Here is a 19,033-nt window from a genome sequence, read left to right on the forward strand (position 1 = left end):
GTACCTATTTCTATATGTTGCCATCAGTATTCCTTCATGAAAATACTGGATAAATATTAAACAAATGGTCATAAGTTAAAAATCCCCCAAAGTTGGGGTTTTAACATAGTTAGTTTTCAGTTAATGGTAGAAGGGTGGTTGTTTGACCTACTGCACTTGGAATGCAATTGCAATATAGGATTTTGTTGGTTTATTCGTTGGTGATCACATAAACAAGTGGAAGAAAGGATAGGAAGAGTAAACTTAATTTGAGAAGAGATAACTCTTCTGAGGCAAATCTTAAATCTTGCTGAACCAGGGAGGTTAAAATAGTACTCACTGAGCACTAAATTTAACTTTTCCAGTATTTATTTCCTGTAGGCTGATTAAATTGTCTAGTCCCAAGAGAGCAGGTTTTTTTCACATTGTGATAATGATTAGTATTCAATATTCAATTTAGGTTGTTTGTTTAATAATTCAATATTCGTGATGAATCTTGTTAAGTGAAACTTTTTGCAAATATGTCTGAGTTGTAGTTGAAAAATGGATTAATATCTAATTTTAATACTCCATACATAAATTTATATCTTCTCCACTTCTGTTTTTCAATAAATAATACAATTCCACAACATGTTTCTCTAGAGCTTCGTAATTGTATTGCTAGCTTTTATGAGACACCAAGGGACAAACTGTAAATAATCTATATGGTGCCCAGTAAAATGTTCTTACAAGCTTTGTTTTTGAGAGAAACGAAATTACCATAATGCATATGAAAAGATAATGGCTATTCTTCAATCAAGTGATTTCCCGGTCTCGTGTGACCTTTTAACTCCTGAGCTATCAGATGAGGTTTTCTAGTTAGCAGCTGCATTCCCTCTCAGGAGAAAGCCCTGAGAAATTAATTTGAATCTGAGTTTTTCTTGCCTCTCCAGGGGTGTGTTGTAGGTACCTTTCATGAAGGATGACTTGGGAAGATGGGAATCAGTTGGGAAGTTGCAGGCGGTTTTTATTGGGGCAATGGAAAAAGGGTCGTTTTCTCAAATGTCAGTGTGGCTTGGATGAAGCCCGCTTTTAGGCATTGACATCTAATAGCTGCTTGTTTACATATTTGCCTTCTTTCTAGCTTAAGGCACTTTAATCCGGTTACTGGAAACCATATGTGCTGAAGCCAAAAGGCAAAATGTCAGATTGCAGTGGGAAGCTGGAGAGCAAACGGTGAGAGGGCAGAGAAGCAGACGGAGCAGAGCGGGGTGGAAAAGCAAACTGGTTAAGGCACCATTGACCTTGGTGAGGGGAGAAAGCAGCTGGAGAAGAAGAACCTGGTAGAAGATGTGTTTGTGAGAAAAAGGCATGTGTAGAGCCTTGGAAAAACAGGACAAACATAGGGAGTAGGTTGGGGGAGGAAACTATGAGTGGGACTTGGACGGTAGAAGCGCTGAGGTTGGGTGGCTTTGCTCTGCAAGACAATCTTGGAGACAAATGGCTCTTGTTGGCCCTGATAGCAGCAACTCACAGAATCACAGAATCGACTGGGTTGGAAAAGACCTCAGAGATCATCGAGTCCAACCCTTGGTCCAACTCTAGTCCGTTTACTAGATCATGGCACTAAGTGCCATGTCCAATCTCAGTTTAAAAACCTCCAGGGATGGCGAGTCCACCACCTCCCTGGGCAGCCATTCCAAAGCCTGACCACTCTCTCTGGAAAGAATTTCTTTCTAATATCCAGCCTAAATTTCCCCTGGCAGAGTTTAAGCCCATGCCCCCTTGTCCTATTGCTGACTGCCTGGGAGAAGAGACCAATCCCCACCTGGCTAGAACTTCCCTTCAGGTAGTTATAGAGAGTGATGAGGTCACCTCTAAGCCTCCTCTTCTCCAGACTAAACAACCCCAACTCATTGGGTTCAAGATTATTTCTCTCTTCAGGAGCAGCAGTTCCCAAAGGGTTCCTTTCAGTTAAGTGCTACAGATTGTGGTATTTTGGGTGCAACTTGTCTTTAGTTAAACACGTGCAGTAGTGGCGGGATGAAGTGGTTGTATAAAACAATCCCTTGCAGGAGTCTCGGGCCAGACAGAAGTCCTGAGCAATGGGAAAGTCCAGCTGGTAACTGTAAGTTCATACAAGCTGACTTAAACTTGTGTTTGTGGGTGAAAGCCTGGTCTGAATCAGTCTCTGATGCACTTCGCTGACTGGTGACGGTATCTGCTGTACCTGCTGTGAATTTCTGCAAAGGGTTCACTTCTGCTGACGTGTATTATTGTGGGTAGAACCCCAGATTTTTCTACTGTGTTGTTTGACTGTGTTGCACCAAAGCAAAAATGCTGACATGCTCCCCAACTGCAGTAACCTCTTACTTTTCAAAATCTTGAAAACTGATATCGGCTGCCCCTTATTTTCCTCCAGAGAGCACATTTCCAGCTCTCAACACATAGGATATGGCTGCTGGAAAGCTTCCAGGTCAAACGCTGTTTCTGAACCTACAGAAAGATATTCTCAAAAGGTAACTAGATCCATTATCCAAGTGGTGGAAAGAGGGACACCGCTTCACAGGGTGGCAAGTTTGGTGGCTACATCCACAGCCTGCTCCAACTCACTTTCTAGGGCTGATGGCTGCACAGGGAACCAAGGAGAGCAGTATGTGATGCTAAAGTGATTATTTGTGAGCACCCTTGGAAATATAATAGTCCAAACGCCGTCGTTTGCAAATTCCCGATCTGCTTTCTGCTCATGTGGCTTCAGCAGCATTAGTTAAAGTTGGCTGGTTTAGCAAACATTTTTTGTCATTATGTATATTTGCTATTACATTCTTCAAGTGTAAATCATGGAAAAGTAAAAGCATTAAGCGGTTGAATAGTAATAAAAATATCTCAGCTCGATGTTCTAGAGATGATATATATGCAGCCATTTATAAAAGGAGAATAAAATGGAAGAAAGAAGAAAGGAATAGCAGTTGGGAAAGATATTTTGTGTTTCTGGCAGTTTTTAAAGCTGCTACAAGTTTTAGTAGTTTTCTTTTTCAAGCAAAGAAACCAGTTTTTTTTCAATTTAATGAATTTAATAAGTTCTATTATCCAGAATTTTTAGTTACAGCTGTTTTTTTCAACTGCAACTGTGTAAAAAAGTATTTATAGTTTAACAAAATAAAAGCTGATAATTTAGCTTTTAAAAATATTCCTTTGGGCTGAAGAGAGTTTTCTTATGGTTTCTAGGCTTTAAGACGATGTCCCATGAATAAACAATATTTTGCATCTTTTCTGATGGATTTTCTTCCTTCTGTGGAGCTTTTTAAACAATGTGTTAAAGTGGAATGTGTGATCCTTTTTCCCTCGATGTTTTAACAGAATGTTTTCACATGCGAGTACCATATTGCTCATAAACGGTCATCATCTGTTATTAAATAGATGATGTTAATAGAAGATCTTTAATGCATTCACCAAGCATCTTAATTAATATTGGTAAAACCTGGTTTATACCTTGGGAAATAAAGCAAGATTGAGTTCCAGTGTATTGGCTCTTTGTCAACCCCGCTTAAAGCCGCTGGCCGTCAGGGTCTTAAGCCTGTACTTAGGATTTACCTGTTGAATCTGGTTTTGCTGACAAATGTAATGAAAGTTAATATATGGAATAAAGCTTCTACACCATGGCAACAATATCAAAACATCGCTGCTCTTCCTGCTCTCCTTTTACCGGCCAGAAAAGCAGTTTGTGACTGGGGACTCTGAGAGACTCGTGAAAGCGGAGAACGGATTTTTGGTGGTTGGGTTGGGTGTTTATGTGGGGTTTTTTTCATCGCTTATCTGTAGCCTCAGTGTAAGTCAAAAGTTCCAAGATGGAAAGTATGCATATATTAAAATGAACTAGAACTCCCCCTAAATAAATAAGCAAAACCCCCAAATAACCCAGCTTTGACAGAAAGACACACAGAACTGGTTTTTTCTCCTCAATAGTAGCTCTACAGTTCTCTCTCGTAGTGGGTTAAATTGAGCCCGCTGGGGTCATTGGAACATTTTTCCCTATAAAGGTTATAAAAACACCTACTTTCCTCTGCCGATAGATGCCATTTCTAAAAGCATAAAAGCTCTCATGCTCTGGAGCTACCAGTGCAACTGGAAGCCTCATTTCTAGAAGTGTTTTTGGGGGCAGACACCCCTGGAAGGTGCTCGACAGTGTGAAAAACTGGCTGGAGAGGGAAGGTCAAAGCATCTGATAATGGGGACTTGTAGAACTTTGCAACAGTAACTGCAAAGGGTATTAATTTTGTCTGTCAAAACAGACTGAAGCAGTATTTAGGAGCTGGAGATTATTCATTTAAATTATGAAAAGGCTAAAGTTACAGTGATGGATGTTTCGAAGGACTGAAGAGGGGACTGAAGTTATATTTAAGTATGAATCCACTGTGAAGCTGTCATAACATCCCTTACAGTAAAAAGTGAAATTGCTGAGCTGCAAGATTTGTTGTGTGAAACAATACTTAGGACATATCCTGCCTTCTGCTTCTGCACAATTTCTCAGACTAGGGAATGTTATCTGGTTAGGCCTGGCTGTTCAGTCAGTACTAACCCTCCTGTATGTGGCACTGGAGCTTTCCCAGCAGCTCCAGGTCTGGTTGGGTCCCACGGGAGCTCTCGAGGTTGCATGAAAGGGTCTTGAACCTCCAAATGCACATCCTCTGGAGTGATTGATTGGGAAGAACGGGAAATACATGTTAAGTGCATTTATCCTTCTCAAGAGTCCTTTGTGCCCACCGATGGTTGAATTTATCTTCATGAAAGGGTGTTTTGTACGCTGGACGTAATGCATTTCAAATCTCGGCTTCGATGGGATGGCAGCGATATATAAAGATATTCTCTCTGTTACAAAACCAACATGGGCTGCTTCATTTCTAGTTCTTTTTCTTCATTTCTGATGCTTCAAACAAATACAATTCTGTTCTTGAAAAGATTAATTTGGAAATTGTAATGGTGGAACATATAGTCTGATTGCATTAGTAACAGTTGGCATCATCTTGCCGTATGGAGATGCAGTTAGTGTGGGCCCAGTGGAAATGTTCTCCAGTTTGCTACAGGAGAGGTGTCCCTGATGGTGACAGCGATAGCAGGCTGATGAGATGAGCCTCCAATAATACATACACCTCATCTTTGTGCTGTTTCTTGTAGGACCTGTTGCAGCTTTTATAACTATAATTCTTTTCAAAAGTGTCTCGTAGATACATTTCATGAGGTGTACTTAAAATTTGTGATGTGAATGGAAAATACAGATACCTTGGTGTATCTTCTGGGGGAAGAAAAGAGATGGGTTTTGGCAAATATTTAGTCTTTTGCCTTTATTTGATTCCTTGTGATCTTGTTCTTAATATTTCTTGTTTGTTTGATTTCTTGGGGTTTTGTGTGTTGTTGTGGTGTTTTGTTGGTTTTGGTTTTGTCTTTTTCTTACCCCTCTGGTCCTCTCTTCTTATTCTGTTTTCTAATTGTTTATCTTGCAGAGGAAAACCAAATTCTATCATGAATGGAGCAGGCACAAAGCCATCACCTAGTAAGGAGTTACTGCTAATAGATCCATGCTTCTGAATTGTTTAAATTATTTCCCCATTTTATTCAGTGGGGATTTTATTAGTGCTTCAAAAGTCAGAAACTTCAGGATTTGCAAAGTACTTCTCTGCAGCTTTCCCCCTCTTCTAAGAGAACAAAAGTCTAGGAAAAACTTGGGAAAGGATTGGATGACATATCCTCTAAAGTGTTTATGACAAAGCAGTTGGGAGTGGGGAAGGATACATGGGGACATCTTATCTCCGTCTAGACCTTTAGGAAACTTTGATAGAGGTGGATTGTCATATTAGATATGCTTGATCCCATTAACGCTATGTTCAAAGCCAGGTATTTTTGAACAAAGGCTGTGAATAAGTGACTTGCATTTACGTAAACACGAGGATTCTCCACCCTGGGAGCTTATATCACGATGTCCTTGATTAGATAGTCCCATCAGGAGGGCACTGTGGGCTCAGATATGGTGTGTTTGCTCATCAAGATACTCTGTCTGCAGTTCTTTACAAACCAAGGGGATTTTTGGAGATTCCATGGCTGCAGACATCTTGGCACAGGAGGAGACCTTGTGAAAAGCATTTGTGTTGTCTTGCAACAAAGTGGGGTTTTTTGTTTAAAACACATGATGTATTTCTTTAAGAAAATGTGTGGTTTGCCTTTTGGCAAAGTTGCAATCGTTTCCCATTCCATGTTTCTGTGCAGATCGCAGGATGCTAAATACTGCTCTGGTATTCCACCCCTGCCCAGTTTCCATTATTAAAAGACTGGTGAAAACAATTAGTTAAAAACTTGTCCTTGATTTCACAAGTTTCCTTTTTGGAGGAGGAGTAGAGCTTTTGTCTGTGGGAAGCTTCCCTTTCCCACTCTGCATGTTCCAAAATACAAAACTGGCCACTTGGTGAATGCAGCAAAAATAAAATGATTGGTTCCAAAATGTTTAGACTTTGGAGTGCTGCTGTCTCTCTTACTGGTATCAATCCTTGTTTATGGCCATTGCTCCTACCAGCAGTATTAGTAGAATGCAAACTAGCAGTTTAACTGAGATTACAGAGAAGTGGTCTTGATCGAGATCCTTAAAATTACGAAGTAGACAGTAAAGTGATTATGATCAAAGAGGAAAAATGATAAAAAGAAGATGCAATGGAAGAATGGATTTCTTAAAATGTTTTGTGTATTTCCAAAGAAATAAAGGCATGGTAATACCTTGTATTTTTCTGATCAGCATAGAAGTTTCCTTGTGGCAAGAGATAAAGGAAACATGCCATGAAATATATATTTTTTAAAAAAGGAAGTTTTGCAACACTAATGAATATTTGGCTGTGAAAATGACATGGAGGAAAACATGCATACTGACTCTCTAAATATTTCTTTATATATGTTTCTTTAGATATATTTCTTTTTATATAAAATAGACCATTTCAATTAGCACTTTTTCTTTCACCCCTCTTCTGTTATAAGGATTTTTTCCATCTCAATCCTGCCCTTGTTTGTTACGATCCATTCTCCTCCTGGTGTTATTCTTCTCTTGATTTCCACCAGAGTGTTTTTCTCCGCTTCAGACACTTATCTCCATGTTTTCTCTTAGTTTCTCCTTCCTTAGTGTGAACTAACAGAACAATTTGGGTTTAGAGCCATGGCAAGAAAAGAGTGTGACTCCTATCCTAGTTTTCTCTCCACATGCATGAACAGCTCTCCTGTGCTTGAATTATTAACAGGTTTCCTTTGGTGGGAAAGAGCGAATGAAGCCATCCTGGGTGGTGCATGGTTCCACCTCAGTCTGATAACCGTTGTCATAGGAATATTAGAATTTGCCTTTATTTTTGGTCATTTCCTCTCCCTCCCGTGCAGTGTCAAACTGTTGCCACCTGATATTCTTGTGCTACCGTGTGCAGCTTTTCTCCTTCGTTCTGGTGTAAGAAGTAAGGGTGTTGTTTTTTTTTTTTTCCGTTGTAATTTTCAGTAATTAAACTGATTAGAATTAAACTGGTGGGGAAACTGCATTTGATTACACAGGCAATACAGAGGAGGTAAAACTCATCTAACTAGGTTCCTTGCCAGCCTTTAGGCTTTTAATAGCGAAGTTAATTTCCTAGAGGAATATGGGCTGATTGAAGGAAAAACTATAATCATTAATTGCAGTAGATTTAATTTGTTTGAAGTATAAAGAAAAGACTGCCTGAGACTTCAGGGGAAGAAAAGAGCCATGCTCCTGCACAGTCACTTATTCCAGCCAGATCAGTATGATTTTTGCTGCCCATAACAAATTCTAGTAAAATTTTTGGACTGTGGGTTTTATACATATCTGTAGGAGTGATATTCTTAGATTACAGCTTTATTAGAGATAAATTAACAGGGCGTCTCTTTCTGCAAATCATGACCATGGACTTATGCCTTATGTAATATTTAGTAGTGCGAGTTTCATATTTTAATCTATTTACCTGATGCTTCAGGGACTTAAGATCTTCTCTAGCTATCCACTGAACCATTTCTTTGGTAATGCAGTTGTAGAATATGAGATTGCTGTGGTTCCTTTCCAAGAGAAAAAGGAGATTTTCTGTATTCAGTAAAGCATCTTTTTTATTAATTGTCATTTAATTTCTTTCTCCCTGATGATCAGAGCATGTGACTGGTGTATTGGGACCTCTCTATTAATTGCCACTAAAGAAGTAATTTTATGTAGTCCTTTAAAAGATGATTAATCTTTTTGTTTTCTGAGCAGCTATAAAAACATACTTTACGTGCCTTACAGATGTGCTTATATATAGCGTAAGATGTATATATCCTTTGACGTGACTGGTTTCTCTGTATAAGCAACATTTTTGCTTTGCCTAAATCTGTCTTTGTTTTCTTAGTACGTTTTTCAGAAGTAATCAGCTGATGCTTAAGTCACGCTAGTGGTATTAGAATAACGAAATGAAGTGTTTGCTATGCAAAAAGTATATTCTAGTATTCCTGTTTGTATTTTTACATGTGGAATGTATACTAATCCTGGATGAAGAAGGTCTATATGAAAGCTTGGAGCTTCTTCAGATTTTGAATGTTCCTGTTATAAAGTATAGAAGGAATGCTATAACTCATAAAAATATGAACTTACGGAGAAAACGTTTTCAGAAAGTTGCTCTAGATGGACTGTATGCGTTCCAGCATTTGGGAGGAAAAGGACTGAGTGTGGACTGGACACGTTTGACCTATTGTGGTTTTTGTGCTATATGTATTCGCCTCCCTTTTCGCCTTACAGAAAGATAAGTAAAACCAAAACCATAGAAATGCTTCTTGGATCAACACTTTAAAAATACTCAGTAACAGGAAAAAAAAGGAGCAGCGTAGTTTGAAGTGATTAATCAGCTTTCCCAACTTTATCTGCAGCCTAATTGTCTGTAGAAATTGTTTGTAGGATTATTTCTTTGGCTTTGTTTCCTCTGTCTTAAGCTCTAATTAGTGAGCCACAGTCCTTTTTATTGAAGCTTGCAGTGAGAATACCTCCGACAATTAGGTGGTATGACATACAAAAACCTTGCGATTGAGTTGTAGCCCAGGCAAAGGGTCAGACTTGTTCGCTAATTTGTTTTACCCGGTGGTACGACTCTTGAGTCAACGGGCAAACTGTTACTAGAAGCAATGAAAGAAAACATTAGCAAAAATATCAAGTACAAGCAGTTCTTGCGGTTTTGGGTAGAGGTTGTAGCTGAAAGGGTTTGTGGTGGAAGTGCTTGTGGGGATGATGGTAAATTAACCACAAGCATCTCTGCCACAAGGGACTGAATTCCCATCATCTGTCTTGGGTTCACAAAACACGGATGTCCCATGGTGCGACCTCTCTAAATTTGTCCATTTAGGGAAATCAGCTTTTCACGCGTGGTCTTGTGATCCGCACCCAAAAGATGGGTCTCTTCTAGAGACCTAAAATATATTGTCTACTGAGAACAGGCCTACGTGGCAAGGCAGTCTGAGTCCTGCTTGATATGGGCAACATTCCCGTATCCATATTTGACGAGTGAAATCAGCAGGAAGCAAGGGTGGGGAATTTGAGGGATGATACTCTGGTGCACGGACAGTGAAGTTATTGATGAGGTGTTGCAGCTTGAGGAATTCTCTTTGTGCGTGGCGTGATTGGCGTGGGACCGCGCGACCAGCCAACCCTCCCGTTGCGCTTCAGACAACATGAAAGATCCTTGTCCAGCCTAACCTTGGTACATTTTTCATCAAAGCCTTAATACCACTTCTGCCAGATATTATCTGCTTGAATGCACAGCCTCGTTAACAACAGTGCCTATTTACTGCCTTTTTTTTTTTTTTCATAATAGCTGTAATCTCCTTCGTCATTAAGAAGTGGCTGTAATCTTAGTGTTAAAAGAGGTATTTTCAGAGTATAATAAAGTGGACTCCTTGGGGCACCCAAGGAGTTGATAACACAGGTGAATGAGGTTCAGGGCAGTTTTTGGGAGGCAGGTAACTGAGCAGTGCGGCTCCACGCTCACAGTTGGTATAAATCATGAACGGTGAGAGTCTGCAGAGTCTGAGAACCCCCCAACAACCCATCGAGAACAAAGAATTGTCCCCCACCCTCTGAAATCCCATCATTGCCAGGGTTTCCATCTGGCCTTTGGCTTTGTCACACCTTGGAATACTGAAAGTATCTACAGGCCTTCATATCATGTTGATTATTGTGATCTCCCTTTTCTTTAAAGTTCCTGATGAGAGTTTTTAAAGTTTCCTGGGCATGTGAAAATGGTGAGCTAACTGTAGTGTTGGGGTTTTTTTCCTGTATTGAGATTATGTTTCTCCACTTTAAGGCACACAATGGATTGTATGCTCCAGGAGCAGTAAAATGAAGAGGGTAATCGGTCTCCTCTTGACTAAGCCGACGTAACTTTTATAATAAAAGGGGCAATTTCTGGTTTCTCTGATAGAGTAAGTTGATGGCTACACTTTATACTTTATGTCTTTTTCTTTCTTCTCAGGATTATTTTTTTTTTTTTAGCTTATAGATGGCAACATTTTGAAACAATCAGATATGAATGGTATATTTGGCAACAGTATACAGAATGATTTGGGACAATATTCTTATGGACAGTTTAAGATGTCCGCTCCATATGTTACTGTAATGCATTATTCCTTTCTCAAAATAACCAGGTTATTAAGTTCTACTTCACCTTATAAAGAAATACATGGCTGTTGTTATACAAATATTTAGCCCTATAGCAACAGTTTGGGCCCGTGTTTGAAAACAAAATAGTGCAGTAAAATACATAACCAGATTCTCTGTTTTTGCTGTAATATGGCTCACACTGACCACAGTGGGAGCTGCTTCTAATTTCAGGCTATATAACGAAAGGATCATTAGAGATGTTATACAACGCGTTCATATGCAGAGCATGTTACATTCGCCCAGTTGGATCCATTTTAAAGGAGACTTTACTTCAGAGCTTTCCTTGCAGGCTCTGCAGATCCTACATGTCTGTGCTCGTCGCTTGCAGGAGCTTGTAATTCATTGTCAAAATCTTCCTTCCAGGCTGCTCTTGCAAAAACAGCACAATACCACCTCGCCTTCCTCTAACTTCGCAGCAAAATTTGCAAGTGAAGTCTTGTCTGCATAGCTGGAAAAAAGTGCGAGGGCTGGTTTGGTAGGACATGAGGTGTGCCTTTTTTCTTTTTCTTTCCCTTTTTTCCTCCTCCTTTTGAAAACTGATTTTTTTTTTTTTCACGAGTGTTAATACCCTAAGACAAACCAGTGGTGTGGACACGTGGTGCTTTTACTCCAAAATACGCCCACTCAGGGCAGCCCTGCAGCTGTAGCCAGGACTGAGCTCCTTTGAGTAAATGAGGAGCAGCACGGGCTGTGCCCACACCGCAGTTACACCCTGCAGAAAAATCCACTGTGCTCTTCTCAGGGAAAGGCCCCAGGGAGCTTCTTTTTCAGCGGTGGACTTGGATTTTGTAACAAGTTTAGGGATTTTTATAGTTTTGAAGCCTGAATGTTGAATATTAATATTTCAAGACTGAAGCAAGTTAGTTTTTATCACCTTTTGATTTCTTTTTGATTTTCAGGGCAGAATTGTTGCCTTATTAAAACTTTTTCCAATCTGACCTTTTCCTTCGTGAAATCAAATCTTATGCAATTATTTCCTAGTGAATAGAATTGAAATGAAATCTTGTGATTAGGAACACGGTAAGTATCATAGCAGTGCTTGTGTACAGGTAAACCTTGGGACGTTCAGGGCTGGTTGTAATTTTGAAAATACAAAAGAAAAGAAAGCACTAAGAACTTCCCTCTATTTTTTTCTGTTATCCAGATAACGCATCCTTTGGGATACTGCGAAGATGCATGAATGATATAAATTTCACTAATTATTTTGAAATAATTACCACCAAAACTGCTTTTCTAATTGTGCAGGTAGAACCTCAGACAGCCTCTTATTCTATTTTGCGTAGGCTTTTAAATATTGATGATGACTCTACTTAAATGGATTAATTATACACTGCAGCACTTTAATTCCTTTTAACGCTACATTTACAAACCACACAAATGGCCCAAATTATGAGATGAAGAACTGACCGGAGTAGACCTGGATATTTTTTTCCTCATTATTCTGCCCTGAAATAAGTTCCTGTTGCTTTAGGATTCAGCTCGGCTATATTTTAAAATACGTTGATGACCTAGAAGGCACCTTTAAGTGGTTGAGCAAACCACGAATCGACAGACAAAAATGGTTGAAATCTTAATTCATAATATAACTTTCCCTTTAGCATCTGCTATTGTGTGTGATCATTTTTCAATGCGTGTTTTAGAATGAAATTATTCCTGCTTTGTGCCTTTCTCACGTTTGCCAGGAAGAATGTGAAAAATGAGCAAGGGGTTCGTGCAAAATGCGCCGATGGACGTTTCTGTGCTTACCAGCCACTTTGAGCTTTTCTGGCTCCTTCCCTTCAAACTGCCGCTTCTGATTCAACGCGTCTGTCATCGATGAGATCAGCCTCATCAAACAGGCTCTAACTGTCCTTTGTGCTGGTGGGAAACCTTTTCCTTTTGCGTCGCCTTCTTCCCACGGATTTGAAATAGGTGTTTTTGTCTAGCTGAAAGTAGTACCGGTGGATGGGTGTGAATTTCATTGGTACGAACGCGTGATGTGCTGGTTTTGCGGAATTTCACCCGGAAATGCTTTGTGGTGTTGCTTTTGGGACTGAAGATCTCCTGATGAATACCATTCTTAAAAATAAACTTATCTCTTCTTTTTGGATATTCTTTTCAGTTCCCCCCCCTTTTTTTTTGCTGCAGTTGACGGACTTTCCCACCAAGAAGCAATTGCGGTGATTTTGAGTCCTCAGGCTACTGTAAAGTTTCGGCTCCTTTTAAAGTTGGAGCTTAATCTTCAGTCTATACAGAGGTTTATACAGCAGCATTTAGGAAGCACTCCAGGCCAAAGGCCTCCTCTCGTGTGTTTTTCTCAGCATGTGTTAGTCAGCTTTGATTGCTGTTCGTTTCCTCTCACTCTGCATTAAAGCAATCACTGTATTTCACTGTCAGGTCAAAACCTGTCATTTTTCTCCTTTGATGGTCCACCTTCCATATATTCTACATTTTAAAGCCAGACTGAGAGCTATGTGCTTATTTCTATACGGTGTTCACGCTGCTGCTGACTGCTGCCTTGCCTACATCGGCGCTTGTGGGTTTGGTGTTTGGTTTTGGTTGTGGTCTTGGTTTTTTTCCCCTTCATATCAGATTTCAGAGACGCTTTGCATATGACTGATTAAGCTTAATGGGTGTAATATATAACTTTTAAAAATAGCTTTCTTGCATAAATGCACTTTATATATTGAGTTGCTAATGTATTAGAAGAAGAAAAATAACTGAAAAGTTGTGACAGTTATTGTTTCCTTATTGAATTCAGAATGTTGTGAAGGCAATTTCCTTGACAGGATCAACTCCAGAGCACTTACTAGTATGCTGATGGCTTTTTTTTTCCTTAATCTACCTATGAAATACCCTTTACAAGCCTGAAATTGGAGATAATGACTACTTTATTTGCAAAGATGGCAAAACATAGTTTTAACAATTTGTTCTCTATACAAAATTTGTGAGCGGGGAATAGAATAGCACAGATTGTATGACAAGGAAACCACAAAGCCGTTTTATTAGTTCCAAATACAAACCCTGTGCTTTTAATTGCACAAAGCCTTCCATTAGATTTTGTTTCTCTTTAAAACAGGAGAAATTGGTAGGGTGGACTTTTGGTATCCTGGTAAAAAAGTAAGGCATGGAAAACTCAGTCCATTTCTCATGTCTCCCACATTATCTGTTTTGCTAACACAAATGATGGCAACTTCATAAAGGGAACTGTTGGGATGCATTGGGTCGTGATTCTGGACATCTTGGCTTTGTAGAAAAAGAGCCTGAAGTTGGTGCTTTGTACTAACACCAAAATACGACTGGGTAGATGTTCACCCCAAAATAGTCCACACAGCTCCAGCTTGTGCGTGAGCCGAGGGATTCCATCCCAGTTCAGCTTTTGGTGTTAGTCCGGAGGGGCAAAAGCCCTTTCCAGGTATAGAGAGAAGCAACTTGTTTGTAGAAATCCTCTGCATTGTAGGAAACAATTAATAATTTGCTACTACCTGTAGTAGGGAGCTATTTCTGGTATACGGTTGCATTCAGGTTATTGTCACACCCTCCATACTGAGTAAGTATCTGGAGGCTTTATATACAGAAGGCACATAGGTGTCTGAAGATGCTAATGCTGGGACTTTACAATGTTCCTCAACGTTTTAAGTCAATTGTATTTTGGAGGCTGGGTGGTTTTCTGATTTCCAGTAATCTCTGCTTTGCATCATTAGGCACATAACTTTGCAAATCTGGCCCAGTCTGTTAATATAATGTTATTTTACCTCTCCTTATTGCCATGGCTTTGTGTGTGAGGGAGTATTTTGAGTAAAGTCAATTATAGGGGTGACTGTGCTGTAGTATATTGTGTTTGGCTGTATTTTATTTACTTCAAAATGACTTCATGATCTTTAAGCTTAAAGCTTTTTACTCCAAGGCACCACAACAGATCTCAAGTTAGAAATGGTTGAATGTACAAGGTGCAGTTATTAGCTCACTCTTCTTTATTCTCTCTCTTTCTTGAGAAAGGATCAAACAAAATGCAGTGACAGGTAAGGATGTCTCACAAAACACGTAGAAGAAATGTAGCTTCCTGTTCCATAAATTGCTGGTACTCTTCTCACCAGCGGCCTGTTATGATGTTTTATTGATGAATAAAAATGGTGTCTGAGGCAATAGACTGTCTTGCATCTTCCCACACTGCCAGTTATAAAGATGTCTTCTTGAATAAATTTCACAATTAGAAAGTATTGACAAAAATATTTAATCTCTTTTTACATCAAAATAAGCTCAAACATCTGCTGCCAAAGTCAGACAATATCAAGTAATCTTTTAAGAGTATATTTTTATTATACTGACAGATGCATGGCTGCATGACATAGATGTCAATTTAAGTTACTAGTGCCATTAATACTTGACAAAGACAAGCTCCCAGAAGAATTTATGTTTTAAAAATGTTGTCAGATGAGTATGTGCCAACAAAAAGTAACCAGAGTTATCCAGCTATGTTGTTAACAAAGCTAAAAGTGTGTTATCTCCAAAGACATAAAAAAAATTGGTATTTGCATCTTACCTATTTTCTAAATTCCACAGAATTGACAGCGGAAACAGTAATTCTGTGTCTGCAAATGTCTCTTTCAGCAACACATACATACATCCTTGTTCATTTTTTATACCTTTTGGCTTACAGTGCAGCAAGATTTTCAGTTTCATTTGAGGTGAACTTCTGTAGCATTCATTTGCTTTCCACAGAATTCCAAATAATCCTCCGTCTTGGCAATGACACTGTTGTAAAGGGAAGATCGAGGAAAATGTTAAGACCTGTGCCAGAGATTCTGGTCTGTTTATTCACTTGAAAAAGTGTTGGAAAGCTTCATGACTTAAGTCATTAAGAAGGCTGAGATGTAAAACATTCACATCAAGTTCTTATTTGTCAAATATGCCGGTATATTCATTATTCAAATCTGTACTTTTTAGTAACCTGAGATTTCATTATGGGTATTCCATAATGAGAAACTAAACTTACTTTAAATACTTTCCTTCCAGGTTGGTCAGGTTGGTGGTTTTTGTTGTTGTTGTGGTTGGTGCTGGTTTTTTGGTGATTTGTTTTGTTCTGTTTCCCCCTCCTCTTTCCCCACAGAAGTGTTTTGGAAGGAATTTTGTTTCTTAGAGCAAGAGTGTAGTTTTCTGGGTACACCAGCCCAGTATTGATGGAGTTTGTTTAGTAGTGCTGTCCTGCTCCTCTTCCTCTGTGTTAAAAAACACAAAAGTCTAGTCCGTTGAGGTGCCCTGTCATTTGAAATACTGAATTTCTGGTTGAATCTGGGGTCATAAACATCTCGTTAAGGGCTAAATCGTTACACAGGGTGATTAGAGCCTGGATTTGTTTTTTAGAGTGGATTTTTTTCTTAGAGATGAGCCTGAACTTTTTACAAACAATTTTTACTGCTGATGCTTCTCATATATCTAATAAAAAGAAATCTAGACCTAAAAGGCTGAAAGCCCTATTACTACTTCTGAATGTATTTCTGTTCACTGTACAGAGGCAGACTCTTGTGGGCCATCACCAAGTGAGATGTCTTGGATGGGGCTTTATCACCACGTGTTGTATTTCAGTCTGAGAAGGAAGTTCCTAGTCTGCTGACTGCTCTGTGTCATCCCTCCTCTTAGTATAAATGAGCAGATACTAAAATAATATTTCAGGGTTCGTATTGTGAGTGCATTTCCAGAATTAACGCCCAGGAATCTATTGTCGTTTGTAAGGAGGCCGTTTTAGAAAGGTTGGGCAGGTTGACTTGAAAGGGTAACATGGGGAATGAAATGAGGTGCAAGAAGTCCTAACGTCATGTTTGTTTGGAGCCCCTCTTATGGTTGGTTGTTGTCTTCTACTGTTCTCACCTTGGTAACTTGGCAGCAATTCAGTCTTTCCCTTTCCTCCACCCCAGCTTTCCTGTGACTTGAGAATCTTGTTCAGGTCTGTGATAGAGAAATAAGGACATGAGGTTATTTAAGATGGATTTACTAGTTGTTTACAACTGTTGTAATGTGTGCTACCTGAGGCCGGGCACACCCCAAGTCAGGCGTGGGAGTTGTACCTGGACGCAGTGTAGTGGGACAACCCGGGGAGCAATTTGGACTGTGTCATGTTTGGAGGTTGACAGCTCCTAGGGTCCCACTGCTGGTTGCTCATTACCTACTCATAGTTGAACTTCCACAGCAGGAGCCCCTTTCAAAGTGTTTTGCAAGATTTGGTCATTTGGGAGCTCTGATGGACAAAATGCAGCTGTAGATTGACACCGTGGGACTGAGAAGAGAGGCAACACTTGCTCCAACATAATATGATGTGATTGCAGCCATGGGGCTGTGCTGACCTCCTCTCCATCCAGATGAAAATGCTCAGCTCTGGCTGGGGGTAGCTATGCTTTAGGTGGGAAGTGACAAGTTACTTCTGTCATGGTAAGGCTTTCCCAAAAATGGACAGGTATATTTTATTGAACTTTTTGGGTACAATCAAAAAAATCTGAAAATAAAATGATTTTTGAGTGACACATTGTGTTTCTGGAAAGGATGCTGTAAATGTAATTCAGTCATGTTCTTTCCTGGCATCATAGGAAAATGGTTTGATTTTCTTCCTAATAGTCAAACATAATGCTTTAAAAAAAAAAAAAAAAAAAAGAAGAAAGCCTATGAATTATTACTGTAATTTCAACAGCTGTAATAGATGCACTGCAGCCAAAAATCTGTTTGAACTGTTTTTGCTGTTTCTATAGAGAAGTGTGTGATGCTAGATGCTATTAACAAATTGTAGGAAATATTGGAAAGATGAACATTGTCAGTTAAAAGTTAATGAGAGAAACACAATTCTCTGAGAAGCCCGCAAAGAGAGTTTGCAGAGGGGATGTTGGACCCGTATCAGAAGAAACTTTTTTAGCAGTGGAAACTTTGGTTTCAGTGAGGTATTACGGGTCTTAGCTGTGTCTCTTAAGTCTCTCAAACTTAATAACTGAAATACTAGAATTTGACTCATTCAAGAACTAGAATGGTACTTCTGGGTGCATTCTACAGGGCCAAAAAGAATGATCTTGAATAGCAGACTTGTGGAAGTAGATGAGACTTTGTTACTTTTCTATTCTTCTGTTAGGAAGTATGCTCAATTTTGTCTCAGATACACTGGATTCACTGCAGGGAAGGTGATGGTACCTGTTACAAGATTCCTTTGGAACCTGCTGTAGAAACACGTGGGGCTGTTTTTAATTTGTGTCTTGTGTTTAATAGTGAATTTCATTGAGGACAAAGGCAGGTAAGTGTAGGAAGATTGAAGTTCAGTGACACTCTTTACAATATGACTGCATACTTTTATGATTACTATAATTGTATCTTTTTCAAAGGCAATTTGTGTATGGCAATATTTGCTCCCTGTTAGCACTTTATAGAGGATAGCCAAGAGCCTAAAGCAGTTTTGTTATGCTATGTATGTTTTAGAAACAAAGATTATTTGCCCCATTTTCCTCTGCCTAATCTCCAGAATATTAGAGCCAGACTTGGATCAGAAAGATGCACGAGAACCCTCTACGTTTGGGTCTCAACAGTTCACTCAATAAGTGTAGGAACAACCAGCCCTAAGATGGATAACTGTCCCTATAGGTGGCAGTTTATTTTGATTAGATTTCGTCAGCTAAGCTAGATATAAAGCTGTATATTTATTTCTTTAAAGAGCATTGCATTTTTTGCTAATATAAAGCTGCTTCTCGAGTCACTCTAAGATAATAATATTAACGGTATGTGTCGCTTTATAAATCAGAGCTCTTGGGTGTGCTACTTTGATGGAGAATTTAGCTTTTCAATGGAGATCGTTTCACTGCAGTGTCAGGGCTGCAAATGGTTGAGCTGAAAGCGGATGTTAAGTCAAAGATGTTTTCAGAGTATCTGAAAAAGAAATGAGGAAAGACCAAGGTAACTGTTGATTTTTTGTGAGAGTCTCAAGAAAGTGATAGAAAAGAAAACCAACAGGGAATTTGCTGTTTACATTCTTTTATGTAGGAAGCAGATGGAAGTCATAGAAATAATAATGTAAAACAGTAGAAAGTTTGGATACTGGAAAATACCGGATTTATTCTGTATATCATGCCATCTGCCCTTCTCTTGAAGCAGGAAATTGTTTGATGTCTTGCTTCTCCTTTACTCATCACCAAGCAATAAGAAATACCTATGTCCATCTTTCATACTCTTGCTTTTATACTGTGTTTTATCTATATGATGATAGGACAGGGATTTGTTTCCCACACATCTAAAGGGTGAATAGTTTACTCAGGTCAGGCTTAGATGCCTGGGCTTTCCTTCTGTTTTTGCCTAGGCAGTGGAAGGAAAATGTTTGGCATGGCTCCAATTGTGCTAGCTTAATTTGAAGGACCATCTTGT

General features: G+C 39.3%; 1 protein-coding gene across 4 annotated transcripts in view; it reads left to right on the forward strand.

Moving 5' to 3' along the window:
• The window catches only part of MACROD2 (mono-ADP ribosylhydrolase 2), a gene marked incomplete at its 3' end in the record, with an annotated part of 876,609 nt that overhangs the window by 162,663 nt on the left and 694,913 nt on the right, over positions 1 to 19,033 (forward strand). The gene's annotated exons all lie outside the window — the stretch shown is intronic.

The sequence above is a fragment of the Streptopelia decaocto genome (assembly GCF_964273445.1).
Source record: "Streptopelia decaocto genome assembly, chromosome: 3".
NCBI lineage: Eukaryota > Metazoa > Chordata > Aves > Columbiformes > Columbidae > Streptopelia > Streptopelia decaocto.